General features: G+C 38.3%; 1 pseudogene; it reads right to left on the bottom strand.

The window, feature by feature from the left end:
* Positions 1-14872, bottom strand: part of LOC131415557 (protein O-mannosyl-transferase TMTC1-like) — a 194392-nt pseudogene that overhangs the window by 167516 nt on the left and 12004 nt on the right.

Below are 14872 nucleotides of genomic sequence, written 5' to 3' on the forward strand. Positions count from 1 at the left end.
AGAGTTGCCAGACAATCATTTACATTTATAAGGGAAATCTCCATTTGTAAAGGTATCTCCCTCTCTGTTTGGAGAAGAGAGGGGGATGAGCTCATCTCTAGTGACTTGTCAATGTGGAAGGTGAGGCCTTGAGCTGTATAATAAACCTTACTCTTGTTTACTGTGCTTTAGTGGTAATCTCCTCTAACTGACTCCCCCCACCCCCAAAATCCTCCTTTGTCATTGGCTGAAAATGATATTTAAGACGAGAATTTCTGCTATTGTGTTGAGAAACGCAGTGTCCCTGCTTTCTCCCATGTATACATGTTATTAAACTTGGTATTATTTTCTCCTGCTAACCTGTCTTGTTGATTATTTGGCCAGCCAGAAGAACCTTAAGGGAAAGGGCAGAGGGAGATTCTCCCTCTCCCCCGACAAAGCACATCAACATCACTTGCTCTCGTGTCCTGTCCTTGGTCCTTAGAAGCTGCCTGAGCTCTTCCCTGCAGGGGAGCTGTACCCTTACTTTGGGCATGTGCTCATGGTCACATAAATTTACCAATGACTTTACACAGAGTTGTGGAAGGACAGTGCAGGATTATGATATTTAGTTTAATTTTAACTTCCCTCTATGCGGAGTCAATTTACATCATCAAAATTTGTTCATTGAATTATTTTTTCAAAAGTATTTTTTGAGCAAATGCTGAGTGCAGTCACCATGCTGGACTCTGGCGTATCAGGGTGATTAAAATAAGGAGTTGAGAAGAGAGAGGCACAAATGACTAACCATCACACAGTCCTAAAATTAAGGCGCATTTGTAAAGAACTACATAATGCAAGAACAAAATAAGAGTGGAGGTGGGATGTGGTTTGGGAGTGCTTCAAAGATGAAGTCACATTTTGAGCTAACTCTTCAAGAGTGAGCCGGAGTTCACTAAAGGAGGGACCAAGGGTGACTTTTCAAGCAAAGAAAAGAGCAAGAATGGAGAATTAATTATCAATTAATAGTAGATAATAATTTTCTGGGAAATACATTGGTAATTTTCCTTGTAAGATAAGCCCACTTTACAGTTATAAATGAGAGGCAGTTTAATGAGCGTGGGTGTTGGAGCTAGATCATCAAGATCTGAATCCACACTCCTTCAGCTGCTAGTTGTCTAAACATGGACCAGGTGCTTCTTAAACATTCTGAACCTCAGTTTGTCATCTTAAAATGAGCAGAACCCCTCCAACCTCACGTGATTATTGTATTTAATGAGAGAATATACACAACGTAGATGCTCCAGAAACCTCGATGACTCTCTCTCTTCTTTCCACTTCAGAGAAAGAGGCTGAAGCCACAAAACATTAAACTTGCTTCATTGAGGGTTTGAGGAAATTATTTTATTAATTTAAAGTTCACATGGAGGTTGCTTTAACTTCATTACATAGTGTAATAAACCTAGTATAAATTTAAATAAAAAGGAATTCAATTACATGCATACATATAGATTGACACCAAGTCACACATAAAAAGAAATTCTCTACTGGCTTACACCAAAAAAAAACCCTGAACACAGACGAATATTTTCATCGGGAGCAGAGAGTTGAAAGCTGTTCCCACTGTGCTGCTGGTAGAACACACACAGTCCATTGATGCGTGAATCTGAGAGGAACTAGGAAATCAGGAAGGCCGGCATGATGCGAAGGAGGTGGGCAAGGGGAGTGTGGTGTCACCATGGTGTCAAGACCCAGCTCCGACTCACAGCGCGGAAGGCAGTGAATGAGCAGAGCAGCTGGGAGGCCCGGGTCTGCTCCGTCTACACACGGTTCCTTGAGCGCTTAGCTCAGCATCACCTGCAGAGCCTCCTGGAGGTTAAACAGAGAACCAGGCTCCTCAGTGACAAGGGCCTGGAGCAAAGCCAGCGGCTTGGGTCTGGAGGAACACCCATCACTGCACATGTGCATAACACAAAGCACAGACAACAACACGAGCTGCAGGTGCTCCTGGGGGTGGCAGGTTGGAATGAGGCAGTCACAACTTGGGCGAGCGTGGCTCATGCTTTCATGATGCCCCGAAGCCTGCTTCTCACCCCGTAGTCCAGTTAGGTGCCACTGGGAAGCCTCAGCAGCAGCAGAACGTGCCAGCCCAATGCACCCTGCTATAAAGACCGTAGAATCCCTTGGAGTAGAGACTCAGAGAGGAAAATAGTGTCAGAGCTGCTAACACTGACGCCAGATCAAAAACCAATTATCACGTGAGTGAACACACTGAGAAGGAGCTATTCATCTGGCCTCTTCAGCCACCTCTGTACACTCAGATACAAACACCAAGCATTTATGGAGCATCTACCCTATGTCCCAGCTTATGCTGGGAATTATGGGGAAATTAGAGCCCTGAAAAATTAAGTGCTGGTAATCAACTAATGTCAGTCTACACACCAGGCCCACGTTATTGAACATCGCCATGTTCAATAATTGTGTGTTTTATTCCAGTCAACAAACATTCTCCAAATTTCTCCTATTTGTCAGGTACTGTGCCAATGGGAAGGATACAACCAGCCTCAAGGAGTTTGCCTCTGGAGGGGAGTCAAAAGAGGGTATTAAATATGATACCAGTCTGTACACGCCATTGAGGGAAGAAATAATTGCCACAGAAAGTCAGAAGAATAGGAGTAATTTAGACTGAAGGACTTGGGAAGCCTTCGTAGAAGAGCTGGCCCGTGAACTTAGACTTAAGGATAGACAAGGAGGACTTCAGGAAGCAGAAGTGAAGGAAACCTGCATTCAAGGCCAGAAAGAGAAAGATGCATTCCAGGCAGAGGAAACAAGAGGAGTATAGGAACAGGCGTCTAAAACAAGATGGGGTGTTTCCAGAAGGGGAGGCATAAAGCGACAAGAGCATGGAGTAAATGAAAGTGTGAGTGATGAGAGGCAAAGCTGGAAGAGAAATTGGGGCTAGAGCATGAAAAGCCTTGAATGCCACGCTGAGAGAGGCAGACATAATTCCATTATAACGAAATGCTAAATTGTGGGATGCTGAGGAATAAAAAAGGGACTGGGTTGACTCATGGTCAAAGAAAAATGCATGCAAACAGGCAACACAGATTTCTGCCTCGAACTGCAGGCGGCCACGTCCAGAGAGGAGGTCTGAGCTGGGGGAAGTTCCTATGCCATCGCACTTTCAGGAAGCCCCTCCTTGCATCACCAGGTCTGACACATGGGCAGGGCAGGGCTCCTGCCACACTGTGCAGTCCATGCTGGTACAAAACATGTGCATGAATATTTGTGGAAAGAATGGGTAAATGAATAAATTCTTCCCTGCCTACCCAAGTTGGAATCAGTTTCTCTCCCTGCAGAGATTCTGGTTTGTATCACAACAAACTGCTAGTTCTTGTAGTTATTTTTATGTTCTTTTACTGTCCCGTGAGACTCTAAGCAACTCATGGGCAGGGACCAGTCTGTGCCTGTCCATGTACCCTCCCAGTACCTAGAGAGTGACTTCTACCCAGTCTGCATTTATTGACTAGTTGTCGAGTGTCTAATTAATATGGCAGAGGAAATACTCTAGTGAAGCCACATGAACACCAAAAGAAGGTGTTTTTGTTTTTTTTTTTTTTTAATTTTCCCACCCTTCGTTTTAACAGTTACAGTCTACTTTTTGTTCCTAATTCAACAAAGGGCAGCTATTTCTCTTTACTCCTTTTTTTCCTCCACGATCTTTAATTATTTTAAGTATAATTTATCCTTATGTTTTGTACAAAGTACATCTCTTTTCCTTTTTCTCTCTCTTCCTCCTGAGAAACCTGAACTGCAGTCTGCTTTTTAAAATAAATTTGTTTTTCATTTCCCAGGGTAATTTGTCAACAATTTCTTTGCCTTGTTCCTACTCCTCTCCCACCTCGTGAATGTGAATGGCCGTCTCTAAGGTCCTTTCCTAAATGAATATCTGCTCCCAGTCTCCTTCACCCCTTTTATCCTGTTTCCATGGATTCTTTTCATTTAGTACTAAAGCCTGCTGAAACTTTTTTTAAAGATTATTTTACTAATAGAACGTTCTCTTTTCCTTATAATCCAACTTGCCTCTAACAGTTTGTAATCACTCTGTCCAAGGTTACCAGCAGTTTCGTGCACGCCTTCTCTGCAAGCATTGAATTAAGATGGTTACCCACCCTACTTATTTGTTCCTTCTCCTAATAATTGTCTCCAAGGGAGTCTACACGTGGATTTTCAACTGGACTAAAATAAAATTGTCAGAAGTATAATGCTGGCATTTAAAGCAACGTGACATACCGCCAATGACTCACTGTCAGAAATTCTATAGTTTACAGCTGAAGCCCTTTACTTTTTTGGCTTATAAAAGAATTTTTAAAAAACTATGTAACCTCTCTCATCTTTTAGGTTAATATTCAAATTTGCATCATAATTTTAAATAGAAAGGATTTTCAGTTCATTGTGTAACTGACATTTTAAAATGAAACCTTAATATCACCATGTGAAATGTACCCAGTGGAATCTAAATACCATGTTGATGTCAAACCCCATCATCTATCATTTACACGAACTTGAAGAAGCTCTTCTTTAATAGCTGGGATATTTTACATTCTTCCTTTTCTCCTGAAAGGAATATTTCTGTTCCATTTCTCCTGCAGCATTTTAGCTTGCTTTCATATATATTTATGCTTGAAAATCTCTTATTAATTACTTCATCTCTCAACATCATAAATATGTATATAAATTTAACAATTTCAATTTCCCATAGCTGTAAGGCTTTAAGTGTTACAAAATTTAATTGGCATTAACTTGTCATCACCTTTGTTATTAATACAGAGTTGATCAAACCACACACATATACACACTCACGCATAACAAGTTTTGATAATTAAATATTAAATGTAATAATGCACTTTGGGGGCTGTTGTTCTTGTATCTGTGGGTGAATATTATTTATTGCTAGAACAGAACAGTGGGCAGCATCAACAATATTCCTAATTTTTTCTTTATAGATCGTTCATGTATATGAGAATTGGGAATGAGTTCTTTGAACTCCTTTCAGAATGCCAAAATTCACGTAGTGATTTATCGTTTAAAACTGTTTTCAATGTTGTAGCACCTGACAACTCAATTCCTCTGTTGAAAGGAAATAACTGGAACCCACCTGTTGCAAAATGATTTGTAACTCTGTCATTAGAGTCATTCATTTGCCTAGTTTCTGGGAAATACAGTAGTCTCTCTTATCCGTGGTTTTGCTTTCCCAGGTTTCAGTTACTCCCAGTCAACCTGGTCCAAAAATATTAAATGGAAAATTCCAGAAATAAACAGTTCATAAGTTTTAAATTTTGGGCTGTTCTAAATCACGTGATGAAATCTCATGCTGTCCTGCTCTGTCCCATCCAGGATGTGAATCATCCCTTCTTCCAGGTATCCACACTGTATATTCTACCCGATAGTACTTAGTAGCTGCCTCAGTTATCAGATCAACTGTCATGGTATCGCACTGCTGGTGTTCAAGTAACCAACCCTATTTTACTTAATAATGACCACAAAGCACAAGAGTAGTGAGGCTGGCAATTTGGATATGCTGAAGAGAAGAGCTAAAGTGCTCCCTTTAAGTGAAAAGATGAAAATTCTTTTCAACAAGGAAAGAAAAAAAATCGTATGCTGAGGTTGCTAAGATCTATGGTAAGAACGAATCTTTTATCTCTGAAATTGTGAAGAAGGAAAAAGAAATTCGTGCTAGTTTTGCTGTCGCACCTCAAACTGCATAAGTTACCGCCACAGCATGTGATAAGTGCTTAGCTAAGATGGAAAAGGCATTAAATTTGTACAACAAGGTATTTTGAGAGAGAGACCACATTCACATAATTTTTATTACACTATATTGTTATTGTTGTTCTATTTTATTATTAGTTATGGTTGTTAATCTCTTATTGTGACTAATTTAAAAATTAAACTTTATTATAGGTGTGTATGTATAGGAAAAAACATAATATATATAGGGTTCGGTACCATCCACGATTTCAGGCATCCACTGGGGGCCTTGGAATGTATCCCCCGTGAATAAGGGGGGACTACTGTAGTCTATATGGCTTTACCTTTATCAAAGCTTTTTCTTCTATATGTTACTCTTTTGCTTAGAGGTTCCTGCTTAGTCCAACAAACTTAGAATGAGTTGTAAAATGGAAATACTTATACTACACTTTTGCCAAAATAATACTTTAGAAATAAATAAAATATTTTAAAATATAATATTTGTATTATATATTTATATATTTGTATGTAATACAAATATTATGTTTTAACTATTTTCATCAAAATATGGAGATTTAAGTCATTCAGGTTATGAACGATATCTGCCAGCATAATGGAAAAAGCCAGTCTTCATTATCAAGCCAATTGCAAATCAGATGTGCTTTCTGTCACTAAGTCTGGTTTCTTGTTCTACATTCAGATAAACCTGTGATACCCATTCCCATGAGAATCATCTCCCTTCTGAGTTCAGAACATCCCAACACAGGCAAAATACCCTATTTCTAATGCCATGCTTTACCCTGTTGAGCAAGAGATGGGGAGAAAGAGATGGTTTGGTTGACCCCAGTACTGCAAATCGTCCTTTGGCTCATGCCTCAGGTTTTTACACCAGAGCTGTAAGTAGGATTCTGGATGTGTGAAAATGATGACTTAGGTTTGTATAGAAGGAAAACTCAGTGTGAACAGGGACGAGGGAAAAGAGAATCATCATGATGCCAGGACCACGGATACATTCTCAGGCAAATCAGTTTCAGGAGAGTGTGAGGATGGCAGTTAAGGTTCTGGGAACCGATTCCCTAAACAATGTCATGCCCATGTGCCCCTGGGGAAGTCTTTGTCCCTCTTGAGATGTATAGGATTCCAGTTGGCTTAGAGTAGACTGCCTATGGTTATTGTGATGGGCACAGGAAGCCAGACAATTCCAATTCGGTGCATCACCGAGAGCCAGAATATCTCTACCTTATAAATCAATAACTTTATTTTTGTTCCCACAGTATAACTGGACTTCTTATGAAATAATTTGCAATATAATTTCTAGGTCACATAGCCTGTCATTCTAACTTGAAGAATGCCTTGCTAACTTTTTTATGGTCCTCTCAGAGCATTCACAGTTCTGCATCATAAATACCATGAATAAAAAGGCAGGGTGAGGAAAGGGTAAGGTGTAAATTTAGAACAAGAATAATGAGTCAGCTTGATAGTAGGCACCTCAAATGATGCTTGCTGCTTAAAACCTTAGATATCAATTTTTTGCAGTAAAAGACTACGGTCTTTATTCACATTTCTAATGATAATGGTGTTTAATAATTTAAAAAATACCCTGTTCATCCTGGTTGTTCAATAAAGGCAACTGTGATCACAAAGGGAAATTGCAAGCAGATATATAATATATTATTTATAAAGACAAAAAAAATATTTTAGTGGCTTTTTTATTCCTGTTCACCAGTTGTTATTTGAATCAAGCAGGGAGAAAAAAATCAATTTAGCTTGTACTTCTTTTTTCATCCATTATTTCGTTGAGTTCCTCAGTGTGAATAGAGTGCACAGCAAAAAGCAATATGTAACAAAAGTGAGTCCACGGTTCTTGAAGACAGCTTTGTCACAGGTATAAATCAGCCCAAGAGCCACGAGGCAGTATGAAATTATATTTGCTGCATGGAAATAGAATGGGTTCGTGCCTGTCAAAAATGTGTTTAGCCAGGGAAAAAACCCACCAAAGTAATGAATCTGCGTTAGCTATAAAGAGATTTTAATATTGTTAAAATTCCAAGAGAAAACTCTATCATTTATAAAGACAAGCTATTCGATTGATTAGTTAAAAATTATTGCCAATATTCGGTTATTCTATAAATTTGAGTATGCATCATTTTTCTGTATTCCAGAATTGTGCAGAAATCACTGCAAATACAGTAATTATATTTCGAGAAATTTTGGTGTCATGGAAAAAACAGGAAGACAGAGGCTGAACCAGTTTTTTCTCCTCACTTCACATGCAAGGCAATCCAAACTCGAAATACTTTACTCTCTCACTTCTGGGCTCTTCTTGAGCAGATGATGGTCGAAAGGCGAGTCCTGCAGGGCTGGAGGTGAGAGTGTCACCCGCTAGAGATGACCTCCCTTGTGATCATATCCAGAGTTGGGAAAAATGAGGCATAAATATTTTTTTCTCACCACAGTGCCACTAGGAACCAACCTCCTCAACTATGCATCTGGAAGCACAATTAGTTATTACTTTACAAGGGACGCTTTGGGGCAGGAGATAGCTTATTCATTGTTGCAGCTGAAATAAATAGGATGAGCAAAAACACAACTTTCAGAATTTTTAATAAAAACCCTCTTACAGAAATTCCTATATTCTTCTGAAACCCTGAATTATAAGATCATTATAGCTAAAGTAAAAAAGAATCCCCTCCCAAAAAAAGGAAAGAAAAGGAACATATTATTTAATCTCTTAAAAAATTTCTTGAGCTAGCAATGCAGACAAAAGAGACTTCTGAAGTTTGCCTTAAAATTACTAAGAAGTCATATCATTACCAACAGAATGAATGTTGTCGTAGGGGAAAATGCAAATGTAGAGAGCATGGTCAGAGGAGGGCCATACAACCTAACAGATGTTATCTATTAATGTCTACACACTAAAGCATTTTACCAAAACACTAGTCCAGCCTTCATCCTTGTGCTGTGACTTGCTTCTGTTATGTGAATACCTCTTGTTTGGTAAATCAACTGAGAAAAAGAAAGTCTAGACTGGCACCATACAACAGAAATATAATGCATGCCATATATGTAATTTTAAATGCTAAAAAAAGGAAAAATAGACAAGTGAAACTAATTTTAACTATATATATATAATTAAATATATATATTGTGAGGAAGATTAGCCCTGAGCTAACATCTGTTGCCCATCCCCCTCTTTTTGCTGAGGAAGATTGGCCCTGAGCTAACACCCGTGCCCATCTTCCTCCACTTTATTTGTGGGACGCCTGCCACAGTGTGGCTTGATAAGCAGTGGGTAGGTCCATGCCTGGGATCTGAACCTGTGAACCCTGGGCTGCTGAAGCAGAGCGCATGAACTTAACCACTACACCACTGGGCTGGCCCCAATAATATGTTTTAATTAAGCCAATATGTCCAAAATATTATCATTTCATCCTGTAATCAATATCAAAAATCATTGAGATATTTTATATTCTTTTGTTTTTGTTCAAAGTCTTCAAAATCCAGTATGTTTTACACTTACAACACATCTCAATTTGGACTAGCCACATTTCAAGAGTTCAATAGTCACATGTGGTTACTGGCTGCCATGTTGGTTTAGACCTTACAGAATTCCCAATATCTGATTACTTATATAACTAACAATCTACAGAATTTTAAACAGCCCGAGTTATACTCTGACAGATCAGTCTACCTGGAACAGAAAAGAGATCTTGTTGACCACTCCATTTTCAAAATAATTATGGTGGATTTGTAATTTGGTGATAATAGATGCTAATTCTAAATACCTGATATATCATAACTTATAACCTATAGATTTTGAACATCCTACACTATAGTATGACAAATCAGTCTAATTGGAATAGGAAAGAGAGCTCATTGTCCACTCAATTTTCATTCCCACTGGAATAATTTGAAGTAAAACTTCTCCCACCAAAGGCTAGAAAATCGAAATGTTGGGTAGGATCTGCCCTGAAGTGAGACTTGATCCAGACTGGGCTGTGGTGTGAAATAACCCAGCTGCTCTATGGCCCACCCAGAGGAAATAAGGAAGGGAGGGCAGAGGACTGGACTACTGGGAGGAGCAACTAAAACCTCCACACACCCTATCAAGAGGGGCCGTGTGTGGTGGGAGGGCTTCAAAAATCAGAAAAACCCTGGAGAAAAGGACATGACCAAGGTCTCTGTCCTCAGAGAAAACAGAATTTAGATTCAGTTCCCTCAGGGTAACTCAGGTAACTGATGCTGTTTCACACTTCTTCAGGCTAAGTCTTCCAGACCAACTAAGCTATTCACTTAAAATCAGGTGATGACAAGAGGAAACAGGCATTCTCGAAGGCTCAAGTTTATGGTAAAAGGCTCAGCAGAGAGAAGATGAAAGATGAAAATAAGAGCAAATTCTTTGGGGGACAGGGTCTTTATCATATTTTCCACTATATACCCAGTGCTCAGCACAGTGCTTGGCTCGTAGTACGCACTCAGTAAATATTGGCATAAGTACAAGGCTGGAAGAATGAATGAATGAAATACTGAAGGAACATATTTGTTCTGAGTAACCCCCAAAGGGGAAGTTTCCTCTTTGGAGTTACTAAGAGTATTGTCTACTCAGATGTGGCAAATAGGCTGCCCTAGGGCCAGGTCTAGCCTGTGAACTTATTTTGATTAGCTGTTATGTGTTTAATATGCCAACATCTAAAAGTCAGATTTCACACTTAAAAAAAAAAATCTTATTTCTGGCTTCTCTTGAAATGTCAGAAGAACTGGCAACACTGGGCCAGCCTGGATAGATTATTTGGGCACTCATTTAGAGTAGGCATTGTTCATGATTTGCCATAGTCCCTGTAAATCCTTTTGTGTTCCCAACTGGAAGCTATCATTTATCTTTACACATGCATTACTGTTCTCCTTAGTAAAGAGAAGAGTGGAATATTTTTTGGGTCTATATTACTAGCAAACATAGGAAATCAAAAGACAGGCCAAAATGACTGCTTGTCTCAAGGAGAGAAATGGAAGGAAGTATATTTTCTTTGAGAGAGGAAAAGTATTTTCGGCTCAATTCATGCAATTAGCACATCAGCTTGACCTTTTGGGTATTTATATTCAATATACTGGTAACCAAGAGGCAATTACAGCTCAGTCAAAGAAAGAATTGATATTTAAAAACTGGGACAGGTGCTTGGGTAACCAAAACTGTTCAGGCAACGCTGGACGACAGTCCACCTGAAATCCATCCAAAAAGGAAAGGATCTCAGGTCCCACATCACCCTGAATGTACCTTCATTACAGCATCTAAGCAATTTTTAAAACTCCTTAGCTGTCCCTTTTAATGGATCATGAGTAACTTTTTCATACTTTGTCTTTTCCATCATTGTATCCTCCACACTCAGCACAGAGTAGGCTCTAAATGAAAGTTTATTGAATGAATGCATGAATAATTATTGTACTGAGTTGGAAGTTGGAAATGATGGTCTCTCAGTTCTATGAGTCTCTGACTGTATTTGGTTTAGTCTTCATTTCTCACTAAAAAATAGGCCAGGTAATAGGAAAAGAAAACAATTTTTCTTCTTGAAATAATGTTGATAGCAATCTCTTACAGACTGAGAGCCTCCCAGACTGTGGGAAATATCAATGCCAATCACCTTGGCTCCATGTAAAATTCTCTCAGCCTTCTTGGAAAACAGCCCAGGAAGGAGGGGCAGTAATGAGCTGACTGACTCCAGAGGGCACCATTTTCCAGGAAAGGTCCAGGCACATAATCTGGAAAGCTAGGAAAGTCATGGGAACAGTGTCTGAAGGGAAAGAGGAGAAGAGACACGTATTGTCTTCTTCACAAATTCAGAAGCCTAGTGCTTTAGATAAAGTACATCTCTCTCTTTTAATCCTCTTTGAAAAACAGCTCAGGTTAAAAGAAAAAAAAAGAAACAAAGACAGCAAGGCTGGAAGAGGATATAAGGGAATATAAAAATTCCCTGGAAGGGAATATAAAAGTAGCAGCTCCTGAGGGAATGAGAGAAGAGCAAGATGGTTTCTTACAGATTCCTTTGTGTGATGAAGGCTAAGAATGTTCTCCCCAGAAAAATGCATGTGTGCTCACATGAACAACATTTTGCCTACATTTTCAAAGAATTCAAAGATGACCTTGTCGGGGGAAGAGGTGGAATCTCCCTCTGCCCTTTTCCTTAAGGTTCTTATGGCTGGCCAAATAATCAACAAGACAGGTTAGCAGGAGAAAATAATACCAAGTTTAATAACATGTATACATGGGAGAAACTCAGAAATGAGCAACTCGCCCCTCTGTCTAAGCTGCTTTCTTAAGTATTGCAGCTAAAGGCGAGGAGCGTGTTGGGGGTGGGTAGTGGCCTGGGACTTCAGAGGGCAGGAGGACAATTCTTTTCGGGGTCATCTATAGATAATGTGGTCAGGGAGAGACAGAGTTTTTTGATAAAAGGGGCTTGGTGCCCCTCCCATTGTAACATCTATTTTAATTATCTTTATACCATCATGATAGAAGATCTGTTCCAGGAAGGAGCCACCATGTCAAATTCTTTAGGCAGTTAGTGGGGGAGGTCAAATGTCCTTCAGAGAAAACAATCAAGGTATAAAGAGATATATTTCAGGGTGGCCAAATCTTGATCTCCCACAGTCCCGCCTTTGAAACTAAAAGTTTCACAGTCCTTTTGAAACTTAAAGAAGTTTCATAGTCCAGAAGCTGAGTTGGTAGATTGTTTCATCTCACTGAACACATTTCATAGTCCTGATGATAGATCAGTTCAATTAAGTTCCTTTTGGAAGGTGGTGATGCAGGTGGGCTCTCAAGGTTACGCCTATATTATGGAAGCAAGCAATCAAGTATTTAATAGAAGCATTTCTATGTAAACAAAAGAAAAACAAGGTTAATGGTTGGAGCAAGTTGTAAAGCAGTTTCTGAGTTAGAGGACAGCCAGTTAAGGTTTTATATGTCAGCGTCAAAGCATCTTTTGCAGTTTAAATGTCTCTGATGGTGTCGTCAGGTCATCTCTTAAGTTTATATCAAGTCCATCAGCTTCAGTTTGTAAGGCTTCAGGAAAAAGGGCAGGTTCAGTTTTCAGGGATTTCAAATGGAAATGATGGAGAAAATCAAAAATGTTAGTTTGGACATCTGTAGCCAGATATTTCAGGAGACTAGAAGAAATCAGGATCCAGTCCAGTCGACAGATATAAAACAAAAACCTTAAAAGACAATTAACAAAACTAGGATCTAATATCCACAAATGTATATTATAGTTTTTACTGAAATATAATTTTTCTCTCTAAAATCACCCTCATTTTTATCAAAGATAGCCAAATTAAAACTAACTAGTTTGCAAAATAAGTCTAGTTCTAATAGAGTTGGCCCAATTATTTACATAAGTACAGCAAGAATAGCAATTGATCACATAGGCTCTTTTAAATCTGCTTTGCTGGAACTTTTTATAAGGAATCTCAGATTGAACTTTAAAGGCCTCTCGAGGCCAGGAAAGCCAAGCCAAGGATTTTGTCATCAGACTTTGCCTGCAATACCTATAGATTTGGGTGAATTCCTCTCTTCCGAGGTTTCCCCAAAATATTTCGAGGTTCCTTGTACCTGCCAGATAAGTGACATTCTTTACTTATCCTGGTAAGTGCTGCTTGGAACATAAAGGTACCAGGCCAATATTTCCACGTGGCTTTATTCCATAAAGTCCAATCATCATTCCTCAAAAGCTGTATGGTTATATCGCAAATATGATGTTCCAGTCACAACCTTGGTAATATAACCAGTCTTTCCAATTGTGTCCTGTTATAAGGAGAACAGATTCTTACTGAACTTATGCAAATAACTATATTGCCATGAAAACAACAATACTCACTCACTAAGAGTTTCCAAATTCGAGGGATCAGATAGAGAGAAAAAGATAAATATTTTAATTTTACTTACAAAAGTATCATTTACCAAATTGCTATAAATCATAGCTAGCTCAGGAGAAAAGAGAAAAAGTTTTCTTTAAATCTGAAAAAACAAAACATTAAAAATTTAGCAATACTTCAAATGAAAGATCATAAAAATTATAATCATCTTTATCAGTTCATTCAGTCCTGTGTAATCCATTCTCGATCCCAGTCTTTTTGTTAGCAGCTTCATGAAGTCATCAGTCTCTCCATCAGATTTCTGTAATTTCTTACCAAGTTCAGTTTTATGATCAGAAAGTTTGTCAGAAACCTGTATTCCAGTGTAAATATCAGAGTCCTTTCCATGAATTCTTCTGAAGTTGAAACATATTTTGCAAAAGCATTAGAGCAAAGAAATAAGTCTGTAAAGAACAAGACCTCAAAATGGCAATTGACAGAGAAATTTGGTTAATTTTGTGACATACAACACTTTAAAATAATAACCAGAATTATGACTGATAACCAGGACATATCAGATTTTCAGTAATGTTATACAATTTTAAAACACCTATATCAATAACATTTACCCACATAATAGCACCTAAGCAGACTTATCATCACTTGTCTGACAATGCTTTCCATGTAATTTAACATACTGAATAAGCCTAATAAGTTTAGTATCTTTCCCCTTATAGGAAGAGAATAAATTTCTTTGAGAAGTTCCAGGGCCCTTTGAAAATTCTCAAAGAAAAAAGTAAAAAAAAGACTTTATTTAAGATATGAATTTTGGGGAGCTTGTCAAAAATATAAAAAGTCAAAGCAAACAGAGCATTAACAGTCCAAAAAGCCTTAATAGAGAGACCTCAGTCTTTTGAACACAGGAAATTATTTTAACAGGTTTTTTCTTTTTTTTTTCTGTCTTTTAGGTAGACTTACTCAAAGGTAAAGAAAAATCTTTTATAACCTCTTTATCAAGTTTAAGCAAATTATCCTTTTAAGAGACAGAAGACCAAATTTTAATTTTGCACCAGCTTACTTTTGCTATTAGAACTCATTTACTTAATTAAATTCATTTCAATCTTAGCCAACTTGACCACGCAAAAAACTCCTTTTCCAGAATTCCTCTTCCACAAACCTATAACTTTCTTTTTACATTCAGAATTTGTCCCATGTTTTTCTTTTCCCTCCTAGTAATTGAGGACAAATTTATCTTTCTTAATCAACCAAATAAAATATTTCCATTCTTTGTTCCTTTATACATCTTACTTTCCTTGTACAC

The sequence above is a fragment of the Diceros bicornis genome, chromosome 17 (genome assembly GCF_020826845.1).
Source record: "Diceros bicornis minor isolate mBicDic1 chromosome 17, mDicBic1.mat.cur, whole genome shotgun sequence".
Classification (NCBI taxonomy): Eukaryota; Metazoa; Chordata; class Mammalia; order Perissodactyla; family Rhinocerotidae; genus Diceros; species Diceros bicornis.